Here is a 17,195-nt window from a genome sequence, read left to right on the forward strand (position 1 = left end):
ATTTATATTATAATCAGAGTTAATTGACATGTAGTTGCAACTTGCAAAGTTACTTATAGTCTAAAATGAAGGTGTAACTAATAATGTTATATCATGCAATGACATTCATACTGTACATAGAGCATGTAAAGTGTCCAAATATTTTTTGAGCCACTTTAGTTGCTCATTAAACTTGATCACAATGGATTCAAATAAATTATTAAATATAATTAATATATATAAAATAAATATAGATTTGTAAGGTGTGAATAAAAAATAAATAAAAAGTATCTATTATTATTTTAAATTGTGTTTATTCGTTTAAATGTATGGAATAATAATCAATCCCTTATTAGACTACGATGACATGGGTCTCACAAAACCACATGCCTTTTTGATACCGCCATTCCAAATATACCAAAAAGGCATGGAATACTCATGATCTAATTACAGTTCCTCTCAGAGTAGCTTCAGGGCTTACTGTCAGCCATTGTTCTTGCTCATCTGAGAGTCTTTACAACTGTGCATGTGCAAATCTTGTAAATGAATGCAGACCGCTGTCTCATCCCTGCCCAGTGAACTCTGAATCCCTAAGTCTGTGTGTCTGAGCTCTGGGCTGGTGATGAGTTACAGAGGTATAAATCCCCTGTTATTTGGCACACAGAAAGGACTGCTCCATTGGAGGGTTTGTCACTGCAACTGCACCCCAAGACAGCATGTGTGCATTCTTGGAAGGGTTGAAATCCCTGTGGCATGCGGTTCTGGGGCGTCATCCAGAGCTCCACCACCAGCTGAGCAGATTTAATATGACAATTTGCCTTGTGTGACTGTAGTCCTCATTCCAATGACTGAACCTGCACCAAAATAAATAGTGGTATAAAAAACAGAGGCATAAAGATTGGATAGTTGTTCAATCAGATCAAGGAAAACTCTTGTTATATACACAGAACAAAATTATTACTTTTGTAATAAGCAACACTTTTGTTTTTGCCCCCATTTTTCATGAGCTGAACTCAAAGATTTAAGACTTTTTCTATACACAAAAGGCCTATTTCTCTCAAATATCGTTCACAAATCTGTCTAAATCTGTGTTAGTGAGCACTTCTCCTTTGCCGAGATAATCCATCCACCTCACAAGTGTGGCATATCAAGATGCTGATTAGACAGTGTGATTATTGCACAGGTGTGCCTTAGGCTGGCCACAATAAAAGGCCACTCTTAAATGTGCAGTTTTATCACACAGCACAATGCCACAGATGTCGCAAGTTTTGAGGGAGCATGCAATTGGCAATTGTTTGGGAGCATGTTTGGGATGCTCTGGATCGGCGTATACGACAGCTTGTTGCAGGTCTTGCCAATATCCAGCAACTTCTTTTAAAAAAAAGGAGTGGACCGACATTCCACAGGCCACAATCAACAACCTGATCAACTCTATGCGAAGGAGATGTGTTGCACTGCATGAGGCAAATGGTGGTCACACCAGATACTGACTGGTTTTCGGACCCTCCCCGGACCCCCCCAATACAGTAAAACTGCACATTTTAAAGTGGTCTTTTATTGTGGCCAGCCTAAGGTACACCTGTGCAATAATCATGCTGTCTAATCAGCATCTTGATATGCCACACCTGTGAGGTGGATGGATTATCTCAGTAAAGGAGAAGTGCTCACTAACACAGATTTAGACAGATTTGTGAACAATATTTGAGAGAAATAGGCCTTTTGTGTACTTAGAAAAAGTCTTAGATCTTTGAGTTCAGCTCATGAAAAATGATGGCAAAAACAAAAGTGTTGTGTTTATAATTTTGTTCAGTGTATATAAACTAAGGAAAAAGCCTATGTTGACAGATAAAGGGTTGGCATAAAATGATATATGAGCATTTGAGCTCTATATCTGGCATGAATTATATACCTCTCAAGTCTCACCATATCAACATTGAGGAAGTGACATATCTGTGTTGTTTTATAGCCCTGATGTCGAGTCTTTGTGATTAGTATCCTTTCAAAGACTCTGCGAGGTGTTGAAGGATTGTTATGGCATGGAAAAAAACATGTTTCAAATGTAAAAAAGGTTTCTCCATTTCCATAAAACTATTTTTTTCATTGATGCTACCTTTTATTATCAGTAAACATTGAATATTAGTCCTTGTGCAAGTAATGTATTGCAAATTTCAAGATGTTAATTAAAAAATCTTTGAGACCACACACATAGTAAAAGTGGTAATGAAAACAATCTCCATTGGGTAGAAGGGGGAACAACTTGATCAAACAATATCTTAATAAAGGGTTTCTTCATCATGGTGTTGATATCCAGTGACATGTCAAGACAAGGTTCTGGTGCACAGTGTTTCTCATTTCTACTTGAGCTGTTTCGCATGTTCCTGCTAAGCAACAAACACTTTCATTCATTTGCAATATTTATTCATTCCTGCTTGCAAATTCAGATGGATCTAAAAGTAAGTTGTGTGTAAAATGGAGACCAGTTATTCATCTGCTTTGAAGTAACTTGCACCATTATAAATTAACATGTTTGAACATGTTATGGTTGATCTTAAAACATCTGAATGTCTGTCAAGCAACTGACAGTTTACATAAATAGAATGCAATATAATATGCAAAAACACAATACAATACAATATTATAATATACTTTTTTACTGTCTGCAGAGCTGTTGTTATCTGTCCCACACACACATACACACAAGAATCGATCTCCGACTGAGATAATCTGTGTCTTAGGTCATTTAATATGGTCTGATCTATTACCTATCAAAGGCCATCCAACCGTTCCTACAGAGGCAGTATTAAATACAAACCCAAACCTCATTGATCTCCTCTCAAGAGACCCATGAAAACAATGAGTGTGAGGAGTAATGTTTCACAGAGGAAATGTTTGGAGTAGATATCTCTGAAAAGGTGGCAATGTAACTTTTAAATAAAAACATGGTGCAGATAAGCAAAGAAAAAAAGCTTTTGGGCTTTGAAAGAATACAGTACAATGTGCTCTATCTATCTGTTGGCTCAGTAGAGATATCATTGTTCGCAAGGCTTTAGATTAGTTTGTGGGCCAAATGTTGAGCATGGCCTGAATTCTCACTTTATTCTCAACTGATGCAAAAAAGACAGATAAAGAGTTAAATCAACATATTTTTGTTAGTATAAGAACATTATTATGAAAATGGAATTTATTTAAATGGATAAAGCCTTGATGTCCAGTAAAAAAATAATCTTTTTCAAAATAGATCCCAGACAAAAATATGGGAATGGAGGCTTGTTTCACGCCAATGAATAAAAAATAAAAACAGTAATTGCAACTTTATTTATATCTCACTTTTAACATTTTTTATTCCATAATTAAATAAGAATGAAAACATCTAATAATTTGTCTGAAAATAAATAGGTACAGTACAAAACAAAAAGAAAAATAATATAACAATGAAAACTATTTTATTTCATACACTGTAAAAAATTTCTAACCCTCCCAAATCAAAAATTTCAAGTGACCGATAACATCTAAATTTTTCAATTGGCCAAAGTGAAATTCTGTAAATTATAAAATTAAATTTACAGATTTTCACTTGGGCCAATTGAAATTTACAGAATTTCACTTGGGCCAATTGAAAAATTTAGATGTTATCGGTCACTTGAAATTTTTGATTTGGGAGGGTTAGAAATTTTTTACAGTGTAAGTATCAAGCAATCTTGACATTGCAACACAATCTTCTGGCCTATGTACCTGTGAGAAAAGATATACTTTCCAACTAACAAGGTGACTGATTTCCCTTTACACTCCATTTGATGCCTCCCACTTTCAGCGAGACAATTTGCACAGAACCACCTTGTCAGAGCCTCTCTTGAATGTAATATACAGTCTGTGTTTGAAAAGCTCAGACCACCACAGTACAATCAAGAGATTCCAACTCCTCTTTGTCTGCCATGCAGCTCACAGTAGAGATAAATGTGCGGCTGGATGACTGTTAGCACAGCAGGCAGGTAGACTTCCCTTGACTTACTGCTTTCAGCCATCGCACTTCCACAGCACTATGAAAGTTGATGATGCTGAGCAATTTCAGCTCTGACAGAGTTGCTGTAAAAACGCTGCCAACAGAAAGGCAATACATTTAGCAGCATGCATTACAGGTGCATTTTCATTTGAGAGGCAATTACTCTCTGCAGTAAAATAGCTTTTTCACAAAGACAGCTCCACCACTGGAGGGCTGGTGATTTGTTGTGGCAGGCTACTTGGCAGGAAGTAAGCGACTGATGCTGGTTTTCCGAACCATTGTTTAAAAAAAAGGTAAATTTGTAAGCAAATTACTCCACCCTGTCCCAATTGTCCCACATGAACAGGGATTCGGTCACGTGTGCTACTCTTACAATTCAAACGTGTTATTGCGTGCATGGAATGTGCTAGTAAAACAAATATTAAACTCTACATGTAGGCTCCACCGAGCAATCTTTAGTTAATTACTTCTGTTGGACGAAAGGAAAAAAATATTAGATTCTATCTGCATGCTTTTTAAAGTCCTCCTGTGGGGAAAATCAAGTTTTTAAAGTTGTTTATATGGCTATGTGGTGTTTTTAATATACTTTAAGACAAACCATGTGCAAATTCAGAAGTCAGCACCATTGCTGAGTATTTTCTCCTTAAAACTGCAGTGAACCAAAGACAGTCTCAAAATCACGGTTGTTTCTGACGTCACAAACTTCCTTGTAACCAATCATGTCAATGTGTCATCAACGGGTGGATCTCTGAGCTGGTGTGAGTGAGTGGAGGCGGGGCTACGTTGCATATTAACGTATACTAAATGAAGCAAGGGTGTAGAGTTACATTCAAGCTATTTTAAGACATGAAAAAAGCTTAAATATGTCATTTTGGTGATCAAAGATGAGTTTTAAGGGATACAATTATTGACTACAGGGGGACTTTAAGGGTGTTTCTTCAACTTTCAGGTGCCAATGATTAAAAAAAAAAACTTTTTCTTGTTGTATATTGTCCAGCAGTGTCATTTCTACAATAAGCAATTTAGCTCTAATAAAGTGTAATCAAACATTTGTGCACCAGGATTACTGTACCAAGCTTTAGGCCCTGTTTACACCTGGTATTAAGATGAGTTTTGGTCGATCGGATCACAAGTAGACTACACTAAATACAGGTGTAAAAGGGGTCTAAAACGTTTTGAGCTTGTCCACTTTCGACCACTTCCAGAGGTAGTTGAAAATGCATTTTACCTGATTGCTTTCGTAGTGTAAACGCTCATGTGGTCGAATGCGTTCGAACAGCCACAAAAGACCGCCTACTCTCCGCCTACTGAACTAACGCATAAAAATTATTGGAAGAACTCTAGCCAGACGGGATTTAAACTTTGTCGGCTGAAAACCCAGATTTTGTTTGAACAGTAAAAACGTACCAAGCACGATGTTCTCTCACCATTCCTTGTGATTTCACAAGTTCAAAGAACTTCTGAGCAGAATAATTTTTATGATGTTACTTCCATTTAAGCTTTAATTTTTTCAAATTATGCAAAAAATGTCAAATATTTTTAAATTATATTTAGGATACATTAAATGCTATGCTAGCTATGAAATTAGCCAAGGTGATAGCCTTTTATTCCAAAAATATAAAACATTTAAAGGGATAGTTCGGCCAAAAATGATATTTAACCCATGATTTACTCACCCTCAAGCCGTTCGAGATGCATATGTGCATCTCGAATAAAATGCATCTCGAACAAAAAATATGCATTATGACGTAGGACGTAGCAATTGATTTAGCGTCCTACGTCATACACCGGCATCCATCTCCCGTGAACGCGCGTCGACCGTTGCCGGAAGCAAGATATTTTCATTTATAAAGTTTTAAATATGTATATTTTTACGACAAAACCGCACGGATTACCCTCAGAAGGCCTTCGTTTATCCCCCTGGAGCCGGATGGATTACTTTTGTGAAGGATGCATGCACATTTTGGGACTTGAAGGAGGTGGACCTCATAACTTCACATTATAACCACTGAAAGATCTAAGACATTTTCTAAAATAACTGAAAATGTGTTCGTCTGAAAAATGATTGACAGATGCATCTCGAACGGCTTAAGGGTGAGTAAATCATGGGTTAAATATCATTTTTGGCCGAACTATCCCTTTAATTTTCACAGAATTAACTACAATACTTGAAATTACATTAACATGGGGAAACAAATTAAGAAGTATAAACAATGTTGGACAGTGTTAGTAGACGAATAAAAAAAAACTAGTGTGTTTTAAGAGAGTTTATTATATTTTATAAAGGTCCACAGAGCCAAAAGTGCCCATAGTTAGAAAAAAGTACATTGAAAAAAGTTTTTGCACTTTTCTTTTTTACTTTGACAAAGGAATGCTTCTCGCCAAAGGCTAAACTACCAATTTTAACATGCAGTTTCCACTCACAACCAGATCATATTCTCTTCATACTCTGGTGTTGAAGGTATTCCACACTTGAAAATCTTCATTTAATCCTCAACAGTCCCCATCTGATAGGACCGGTTTCGAATATGCCAAAAAACCACATATCTATATTGCTATCTGTAGGCAACCAGTTGAGCGTAAACCAATCTTGCACATGGCCCTTGTGATTGAAATCTGTATTTTCTATTACCTCTCTGTAAACAGATGGCAGATAAGAAATGCCAGCAGCTCTGAAAATGCCGCCTCCGTGGTTCCTTCCAGTAGGATGAAGTACAGGATGGGGTTCTCCATGGTGGTACGGGACTGATTAACCCCCAATCTGTCTCAGAGCTGCAGAGCTTCCCCATGGACTGCCATGACAGCTCGGCTCAGAGGCCAAAATGAATATTTTTCACTGAGCGAATTGCCGGCATGGTGCGATACAGAGTTGTGCTAATTGACAGATGATGTGTTTCCACGGTTCTCTATGAAAGTTAATTGCAATGAAAGCAGGACCGCAAACCTTTGACCTTGAAGGATGCTTCATAGTAGTTAGGCATGCACAGGTAAATTTGACAGAACACAAAATACACAATACAGAAAGGCACTTGCAGAAATATATTAATGCACTCAATGTCCACACATTGTTTGAGCAGAAATCTTCATTCTCAAAGAGTTTTATCTATTCTCTACATGGTTGCTGCTGATTACAGTTTACCCTGGGACACCTAAGACATGTCATACATGAGGTAGACATTTCATAAATCATTTAATTAGGATTGCATTAGTGAATTAATCTGCCAGCTGCATGCCATGATAAGGCAGTTCACTAGAGGGTGTCCAGAAAATCTATTCATGTCTATCTGTATCTAAAATGGCCTGTCTGTCACAGTGCTGTGGGGTTTGGATGGCTGTTTCTGAAAATGACTTGCCTTATGAATGTTCACCTTACGCCGCAGTGACAGCGGGCAGATTGCTCTCCGTCGTGCACTGCCAAAGCTGCGCGACTAAAACGCACATCACAATACTCGTATCTGGAGGAATTGGAAAGGCATGAAATCAAGGTCAAGTAACATCAAACTATTTGTTTACCTACAGATACTTCAATTCAGCTCTTTGTGGAGGGGTGAAAAGTTGATTTTGGAATCATTTTAGATCTGTATTGAGCTTGACAGGCTAGATTGCAGTAGAGAAAGGTTATAAATAGCTGATAAAGCTTGTATAAAGTGGTTCAGTGACATGGATTCCATAGACTTGGCTGACTTAAATAAAATACAGAAACATATTGCAAGCCAGTACTAAAAGGGGAAGGAGTTTCTCCAAAACACAGCCTGCATATGCCAGTGAATGGAATAATCATACATTTGTATAGTTTTGAACTGAGTTCATATCCTGTCTTGTCTTTCATTGTAAAGTCTGAGATGAATGACCACTAGTATATGTTTGCACTTCGTTGTGGTTGTGATGTTGTAGCATGAAACAAGCACACAGACCGCCACTTTCACACAATTCATGTCAAACTCCATCCAGTTATTGCAGTATACAATATGACAGCTTCAACTTTGGCTCTGATTATGTGGAATGGCAAAATATCACAAGAACAAAATCAAAGTCAAAGTGGTTGCAATGTAGGTTTACTTGGTACCAATTAAGGTAACACTTTAGAATACTGTTTCTTCATTAATGAATAACTACACAGGAACAAATGAGTAATGCATTAGTAACACTAGTAACTACAATTAAATAACAAGAAACTCTGTTTAATGAATTAGTAAGTAATAGCGCTCAGTCGGATGTGGTAGTTCACTATTAGCTAATCAATAACTACTATTTTTCATACCTCACTAAAGACTATAAGAACTACTATATACAGGTTAATAAATATTTATAATGCACAATGTTTAATATAAGGTAATGGTAGCCCATTAGTAATGAATAAAGTGTTACTACATCATTCTAAAGGAACTACTAATAATTTGGATCAGTATTCTAAAGTGAAAAACATGATAACAACCTAATATTGACTGAAGTCATTGTAAGCTTTTAAGGCTTTTGTAAGGTTTTGGATAGTAATGAATCAAGTGTTACTACATCTTTCTAAAGGAACTACTAATTATTTGGATCAGTATTCTAAAGTGAAGATCATGGGAACACACTAGTAATGACTAAAGTGTTACCAAATCCATTGGAAGGAATTGCTATTCAAAATCTTACAAAAATCTCAAAAGCTTACAATGACTTCAGTCAATATTAGGTAGTTATCATGTTTTTCACTTTAGAATACTGATCCAAATAATTAGTAGTTCCTTTAGAATGATGTAGTAATACTTGAGTCATTACTAGTGGGTTACCATTACCTTTTATTGTAAATTATGCATTATTCATGTTAATTATGAACCTGTAGATAGTAGTTCTCTGGGAGGTATGAAAAAAATAGTAGTTATTGATTAGCTAATAGTGAACTACTACATTCATCTGAGCGCTATTACTTACTAAGTTGTTAATCAGAGTTTCTTGTTAGTTAATAGTAGTTACTAGAATGTTAATAATTCGTTACTCGTTTGTTCCTGTGTAATTATTCATTAATGAAGGAACAGTATTCTAAAGTGTTACCCCCAATTAAAAGTAATGTTCCATCAATAATCAATTACAAATCTTATAAGGCCACGTTCAATACAGTTGTCAGTCCTGTATTTGAGTCCTTAATACGGTTATGTTCACACACAGTTTAGTTGCGGGAGTAACAGCCGCATTCTATAGCCTAAAGGAACTTACACCCCTTAATTTTCAGCATTCTCGAAAAACCCGTGCTGTGTGAACAGAACCGAACTGGACAACTAGTCGTCTGTCACGTCATTGTGAGAGAGACGCTCTGCGCTGCACAACCGCATGTCTACCCTGTGTTGTGGGTTTGCATTTGTGGTTTTGGTAACTTACAGCAGCGGAGATATTCGCTGTGTGTCATCTTAAGGCTTTAGATCCAGTCACTGTTCTTCACCGGAGTTGCCTCCGTCAGTTTTGAGTTCTACATGCGAGTGTCGCAAATCAAATGCTCCGCTCTCCACACGGATATAAAAGCTGCTGTCGGGTAATGAAGATTTGATGGATGAACTCACGGATCAATTGGACTCATTATGTCAAAAGTAATAAGACTTTTCAGTTTTATGGACGTCGCCATTTTTTATATTACTTTGGTCATTGTTGCTATGTTTAGGCTACTATTGGTATAGAGAATACGTGCTTGATTCATAAAGACAGTATTCAAGACCCTACTGTAATGTGAATGGGACATTTGGACATCTGTAAGTAAATGTAGTTGTCAATCCCAAAAACTGACAGTATGAACATCATTTTGACTATATATATAAATTTACTTAACCAGAGTAAGAAACTAGTGATATTGCCAGCATCAAGAAGACAACATGGCCGCATTAACATGATACTAATGATATTTTTTTTTTTTACTTTTCAAACAGGTCAGGGCTGCAAAAGCATAAGCTTTAAACCTAAATCTAAGTAGGTTGTAGAACCATTGGTACCCTTTTGTCTCTATGATCAACTTTGCTCACAATGCTTTTGAGAAACACTGCCCAGATCTTGTTGCATGTGTTTAAACAGCAAAAAACTTATGCAACATGTATTAGACATTTTTTTTATCATATGATGGTCTTGGTATGAAAGTATAGAGGAAACAAGACATCAAAACATCAAAAACACAAGCAAGGCAACCCAGAAGCTCCACAGTGGACTAGTCCAAGTCTTTATCCAGCCTTTATGAGTATGACATGGACAATTATCACACCAGACCCTAAAACCCATCTCTAACCATTCCAATGTACGGGGGATAGTACCGCCAGAGGCGGGCCTGGTCATAGAGCCATAAACAGATAATAACTTAATGGCAGACCAATTTGGAAGCAGCTGGAAGCAGGTCTGTAGAAGCAGCTGTTTTAACTCAGACATACACACATGAACACATATGCATGCACTGGCACAATCACACACCACCACAACAACCACAAGACATCTGATATCTGCTGCATGGCTTATTATATTTACATTTTGTACATGATTAGTAAATATGCCGGCTCTTAGATAAGTGCAGACACACTCACACACATTGCTCATAATCCTTTAGCTTCTGCGGATCCACTGCAATATCCCACACAACAATACACATACAGTGACATGAAGATACAAATACATGCATATCAATTTTAGAATTTGGAATTTACTTGTGTCAGTGTGACCTCACATATTTGGCCTCTACCATGGTTTAAATATGTTATTTTTAACATGATTAACCCCTGATTATAAGGAAAAAACAGGACAAGTTAACAGTTTATTAAAATAGACAGACAGACACAGTTGTGGAAAGAATTATTTAAATATGATCAAAGATGGCTGTAAAAATAAATCTGCATTGTTTATCCTTTTGATCTTTCATAAAAAAAAATCTAACGTTTCATTGAAGTAAAATAATTGAAAGTTGGGGGTAAATCACATCATCAAATAAATGCTTTTCTCCAAAACACGTTGGCCAAAGTGATCTACCCGTCTTTTTTATTTTTTACTTTCTTCTTCAAAACAGCTTTTAATAAACAAGGTAAGATCTACTGAATTTCCAGATAATATTTTCCTAGTGGATTAATTAAAAGGGAGCCAGTCTCAACTGGGATATGAAACAATATCTGTATCGACAATGATAAACTAGGTTAATTAAACAAATCTAGATTTATTTAATCAAGAATTTCTCTTCAAACCTCACGACAGTATACAGAATGTCACATACTACCATGTTTTTCCTATACTGATACAAAACTAAGGATTAAAATACATCATTACAGATTCAGAGTTGAGAGCTATATCCATATTTCTGCCTGACCATTGGGGCAGAAATGAATTCATAACCCCATTGGACTCACAGTCCCATTCCTCATTAGTTCAACCTAACTTCATGAAAATAAGATCTCAACGAAGATCCACGCATTTTAGAAAACGAACAGCTTGTCTCACTGTTATTTTTCCTGAACCCATTAGCATTCTTAAACTGTATATAAATCAACTCATTTGGTATGTGGTACATTTTCAAGCGACGCATTAATATTCATATGTGTTAGGCATACATTATGGATCAGAAGGCAGTTGTGGTCACATAGCTTCAGTACACATATTGCCCTCTGCTGGTCGCTGCAGCACTCGTCTGCGGTCTGGGACAACATGTCTAAAGTCCTCATTAGAAAACCGTTGAGCACATTCCCGCGGCCACAAGCTAAGATACTGTAATTTTGTGGCTTGGACGGCTCCGCTCTCTCGCCGGAGTTCTCTGCTCCGCTTACTGATTTACTGTACTGATCTCATAAGCACAACTCAGACTGTTCATATTACTGCTGTCCACCCCAAACACAATGCATCAATCAAACCTACACCTGTAATATTGCTTGTTTTAGAACGCTCACATTACTCATTGAATATGAGAGCTTTGAAACAAAATTCAAGTCTTATATTCCTGTATTGACTTGTAAGCCTATTTTAAGGCCGAGACAGAGGCATTTTGTGCAAAAATAAAATCCTGCGGGTAATGGTTTGTGTCAAAACACAAAGAACCAACCATTTGTTTGAGTTAAACTAAGCAATATGTCTGAGCAAACTTATTTCCTCTGTTACACTGTGAAACATACATTCGTAATACCTATTTAATGAGCAATGAGACTGGAATGGCTCAAAAAGAGGGAAACAAACCTTGCCAAAACAACACAGAGACTGCTAATTATAATAGCCAATAATATTAAGGGGAAAAGAGTGTCCTCAGAAGCAAGTGAAATAGATCCATTTATGGATCACATTCTCTATTAGTCACACAGATAACCTTTCACAATAAAGACAAGTAATTAAACACAGCATAAAAAACTAATTATGTGGTCTGTCTAACTTGATTGTGTTGTCTGAGTGAAGCAATTTATTGCAACACTATACCTTTTGGAAAATGTACAAAGATTCCCGAGGAGAGAGAGAGAGAGAGATAGATTATATTGTGCTCGTCCTCTATCAGGCATCTCAGTCCAAAAAACTCACAATAGCAACTTCATAACAGAGTGAAAAAACAGCCCAAGGCAGCATACCTTTACTTGCTCTTATTCACAGCTATGAGAATGAAGCAGGATCCCTCTGTTGCTCTTCCTATTTCAGATATTTCAAAGAAGTATGTGTAAACGTTACTTCCAATTTTTCTGAACATTAAAAAGGTCATTTGGACATGCCGGTTTTGGTTGTTCATGCATGCTAAACCTCTGCACTGCAGTGGCATATAAACCACACAAAGGTGTGTTTAAACAGGCCGCTTAAAGGGATAAAATGAAAATTCTGTCATTAATTACTCACCCTCATTTAATTTCAAACCGGTAAGACGTTCGTTCATCTTCGGAACACAAATGAGGATCTTTTTGATGAAATCTGAGAGCTTTCTGTCTCTCCATTGACAGCTACACAACTTTGACGCTTCAAAAAGTTCATAAAGAGATCGTAAAACTAATCCATTTGAATTGAGCGGTTTAGTCCAAATTTTCTGAAAAGAATCATTCGCTGTATATGATGTACAGGCTGAATTTAGGCTTTTATTTACATATAAACATTAATCAACTCACACATCAGCTGTGGTAAACGGAAGCTCAAGCATGTTCGCTTGATGTGCGAGAACCAGTGAGGTTCATTCTCATGTTACGCAGCGCGTTTGAGCTTCAGCAAGAACCAATGAGGTTCATGCATGTTACGCAGCATGTTTGAGCTTCAGCAAGAACCAATGAGGTTCATTCTCATGTTACGCAGCGCGTTTGAGCTTCAGCAAGAACCAATGAGGTTCATTCTCATGTTACGCAGCGCGTTTGAGCTTCAGCAAGAACCAATGAGGTTCATTCTCATGTTACGCAGCATGTTTGAGCTTCAGCAAGAACCAATGAGGTTCATTCTCATGTTACGCAGCGCGTTTGAGCTTCAGCAAGAACCAATGAGGTTCATTCTCATGTTACGCAGCGCGTTTGAGCTTCAGCAAGAACCAATGAGGTTCATTCTCATGTTACGCAGCACATTTGAGCTTCAGCAAGAACCAATGAGGTTCATTCTCATGTTACGCAGCACATTTGAGCTTCAGCAAGAACCATTGAGGTTCATTCTCGTGTTACGCAGCGCGTTTGAGCTTCAGCAAGAACCAATGAGGTTCATTCTCATGTTATGCAGCGCGTTTGAGCTTCAGCAAGAACCAATGAGGTTCATTCTCGTGTTACGCAGCGCGTTTGAGCTTCAGCAAGAACCAATGAGGTTCATTCTCATGTTATGCAGCGCGTTTGAGCTTCAGCAAGAACCAATGAGGTTCATTCTCATGTTATGCAGCGTGTTTGAGCTTCAGCAAGATCCAATGAGGTTTGTTCTCGTCAAGCAGCTTCGGTTGAGCTTCTGTTTGTGTTCGCTGATGAAACTACATTTAATTACTGAATTAATCTGTTTATCCAGTTTAAAGTCACTGTCCATAACAACACCCAGGTTTTTTTTTTTTTACAGTGGGCTTCACATATGTTTTTATAGCACCCAGATCCAGATAAGGGGACCCATGGGCACTGTCGGGTCCAAATACCACGGTTAGAATATAATCAGGGCTGGGCATGACTTAAGAAAACATATCTCTTGAATGTTCGTTTTCCTATTACAATTTTTTGTTTTGTTTTGAACAAACAAAAACCACTTACTACATGAGTTTTAAAAAAACTCAATTCTCTAAAAGCAAGCATGAGAATGTGAAAGAAATAAAGATAATTGGAGATTTCTGAAACATTAACAACAAAAAATTGCAAAAACTACATTAAGATCTTATTTAATGTATTATTTCTGTAACGTCATGAGGGATAAATGTACTTGTCACGGAAATCTCTAGACAAAATGGTTTGGCTCATGTGTGTTAACACTCTGATTTAAACTGTAAATGCGAATAATAGGAAACGTCTCCTCTCTCAACTGTGAACGTTCATAAACTGCAGTCAGAATGCTAGAGTTTTGCTCCTGTGGGAATTCAAACTAAATCATCATTGTTGAAAGATTTGCCAAAGGCAAAGATTTGCATGAATCTATGTTAACCCTGAGCAGTGCAAATGTTTGTTTTCCAACAACCACGTGCAACTACCTCAGTACAGACCAGCACTTCTACATATTCTGGAAAAGGAAGTATAGTTTGAATCTTCTATATGTTTTAAAATGCTAAACTGTTGTCTGCATTTGCATATATGACACATTTAGCAAGTTAGCATGAAGTCGCTGACTGGTTGTTTTAATATAGCCTGAGTTTGAGCAAAAGAGTCGGGTGTCGTACTAAAATAAGCCTGCAATTAATTACAATTATTGCTGGTATCAATTACATGACTCCAGTTATAAATCATTAGAGTTGTTTACCCCAGAAATGCAAGTTCTCAGCAAGAGTGTTTCTTCCAGACCTCTTTGTAACAGCCAAGGAGGCAAGGACATGCATAAACAAACAACTCAGCGTTCTACATCAGAGCCCATGGCGTATGAAGATAACACACTAAATTATTAAAAGCTCAGTTGATTAGACTGTTGTGCCACAGTCTTTGTGCTATTTTCATCCAAGGCTCAGGTCAAACACACCAGCTCTGATTTCACACACACACACACACACACACACACACACCCATGTACAATCTCTCTGCAGCACTTCCATGGAGCCCACTTGCACTTGCCTCGGGATGAAACCTTTCTAAAATCTCCATTTTGAACTGACAAGTTTAAACAAAGCAATTTCAGGCACAGCTGCACCTGCCGTGTCCGCAGACGTCCTGCGCACTGTCTAGCGGGAAGACAATCATTTGTCTCGTTACACGGCTGAAATGAGCTCAGGATCTGTCTCGCTTGCTTGCAGTGTGTGTGTGTTTGGCTAGAAATTGGCGTAAAGAAAATATGTTGCGCAGATGGTGAAAAAGTGCTAAAAAACAGTGCACACCATAATTGAACTATTATACGCCGTTCAAATGCTTCAGAAACATAATAATAGGAACAGCACAACGATATATAGCAGTTTATACCTACTGAAAACACAAAGACTATATTTTGAAGCAAATCTATCTGTAGAGATACTGTTGCATACATTGATATTCTGAGAGACCATTTGCGATCTTCATGAATATGGATGTTTTTCTATTTTTCATTCGCAAGGACACGGCAAAAAAGAAAAGAAAAAAGAGAGAGCTTGACTTTAGAGCTTGACAGTTAAACGGTTTGAGGCTCCTCATGTGGGTGTGAGCAGGTTTTAACAGTGCTGAGGGACCGTTAACGATAAGTGAGATTTAAGGAAGTATTTGAATAATGGCTTATGTAAGGAAGGGAACAGACACGTACATGGCCATATACCAAATACACAGAGGACATTACATTTAGAGCAGTAGATAACGCTCCTTATTTTAACTTTATTTTTATTTTTCATAGTATACTGATAATTCTGTTTTTTTTAACAATCAAATGGTGCACACACAAAAACTGGAATATGGGTCAATAACAAATAATAGTGTCTACAATGAAGAGAAAAAAAGGAAAAGAAAATCGTTTTAAAAATCTATTTTAAAACACGCTCTCCAAGATCTTAGGTTTTCTTAGGAAAAACTTGTATCATTTTCAAGCAAAGTTTTAGTTTAATGACTTAAAGTATAAGCTTCATCATTACTAATTTATGATTCATTACTAATTTATGAACTAATCATTAAACACTAATTCATATTTACAATCAATATCTTCATATAATTAATAAAATTATAGTTAATATATAAAATGTAATAGTTTAAAATTAACTCAATTCTAAATCATAAATGTATATCTATATTTATTTGTTCAATAATATTAATTCATAGAAATGAGAGCTATCAAATCGATTAATTGCGATTAATAGCCTCTAACATAAAAGTTTGTGTGTGTGTCTGTGTGTGTGTGTGTGTGTGTGTGTGTATTTGTAGCCTATATATATATATATATATATATATATATATATATATATATATAATTACAAACTTTCATGTTAGATGCAATTAATCGCTATGTAAAAAAACAAAACAAAATGAGCGTCATGCCACTGACCCATATGCTTTTGGTTCATTTGGGTATTTAAAATGTCATTTGGCTAATCTCCAAACTCAGTTTGTCACCATTCATGGATGCTAATTAAAGCAGGCTAACATGGGTTTTAGCATTATGCGGGTTAATCCATTTGTCTCCCTATTTGAAAAGATCCATTATTATCATTTTTAAAAAGCGGATCGACTTTCCCTTCTCAGTTCCTTCTCTGGGCCTAAGGGGCCTGTTGCTAGGCAATAGTGGCCATCTAGGTGACGTGATCTCCCGTGGGCCTGGTTCTCACTCATCACCTTCCACATAAAGACATATACGCGTACACACACACACACACAGAGAGATAGGCAAAGACATACACAGAAATATGCATGAAAAGAAATGAAAGAGAAAGTAAGCAGACCAAAGATAAGAAGGTGAAAACAGAGAGAGAGTGTGAGTTAAGCACGTTCATGCTATCACATTTCTTCCTCTGGATTCATGACCTTATCTCTCGCAGCCTGTTCTCACTCACTCATTGCAGTGCTGAGAGGGACTTCACACGCAGGTCAGGCCTCAGTCACTGCAGATGGCTGTAATGAGAAAGACATGGGCATCTGGTCATCTCCTCTCTCTCCTATCCTCTCGTCTCCTCTCCAGAGCTGTGAACGGAGCACTTCAGACATTTATCCGCAAGAAA

At 37.1% G+C, this 17,195-nt stretch overlaps 1 long non-coding RNA gene across 1 annotated transcript in view; it reads right to left on the minus strand.

Annotated features, from left to right (window-relative positions):
- Positions 1-344: 344 nt before the first annotated feature.
- Positions 345-17,195, minus strand: part of LOC307160017 — a 34,388-nt gene continuing 17,537 nt past the window's right edge. Inside the window, exons 2-3 of the long non-coding RNA XR_013821488.1 lie at positions 17,031-17,137; positions 345-833 (exon numbers count right to left, since the gene is read on the minus strand). This is a non-coding gene — a long non-coding RNA (uncharacterized lncRNA). The remainder of the gene's footprint in view (positions 834-17,030; positions 17,138-17,195) is intronic.

This window comes from Squalius cephalus, assembly GCF_949319135.1.
Source record: "Squalius cephalus genome assembly, chromosome: 6".
Taxonomy (NCBI): domain Eukaryota; kingdom Metazoa; phylum Chordata; class Actinopteri; order Cypriniformes; family Leuciscidae; genus Squalius; species Squalius cephalus.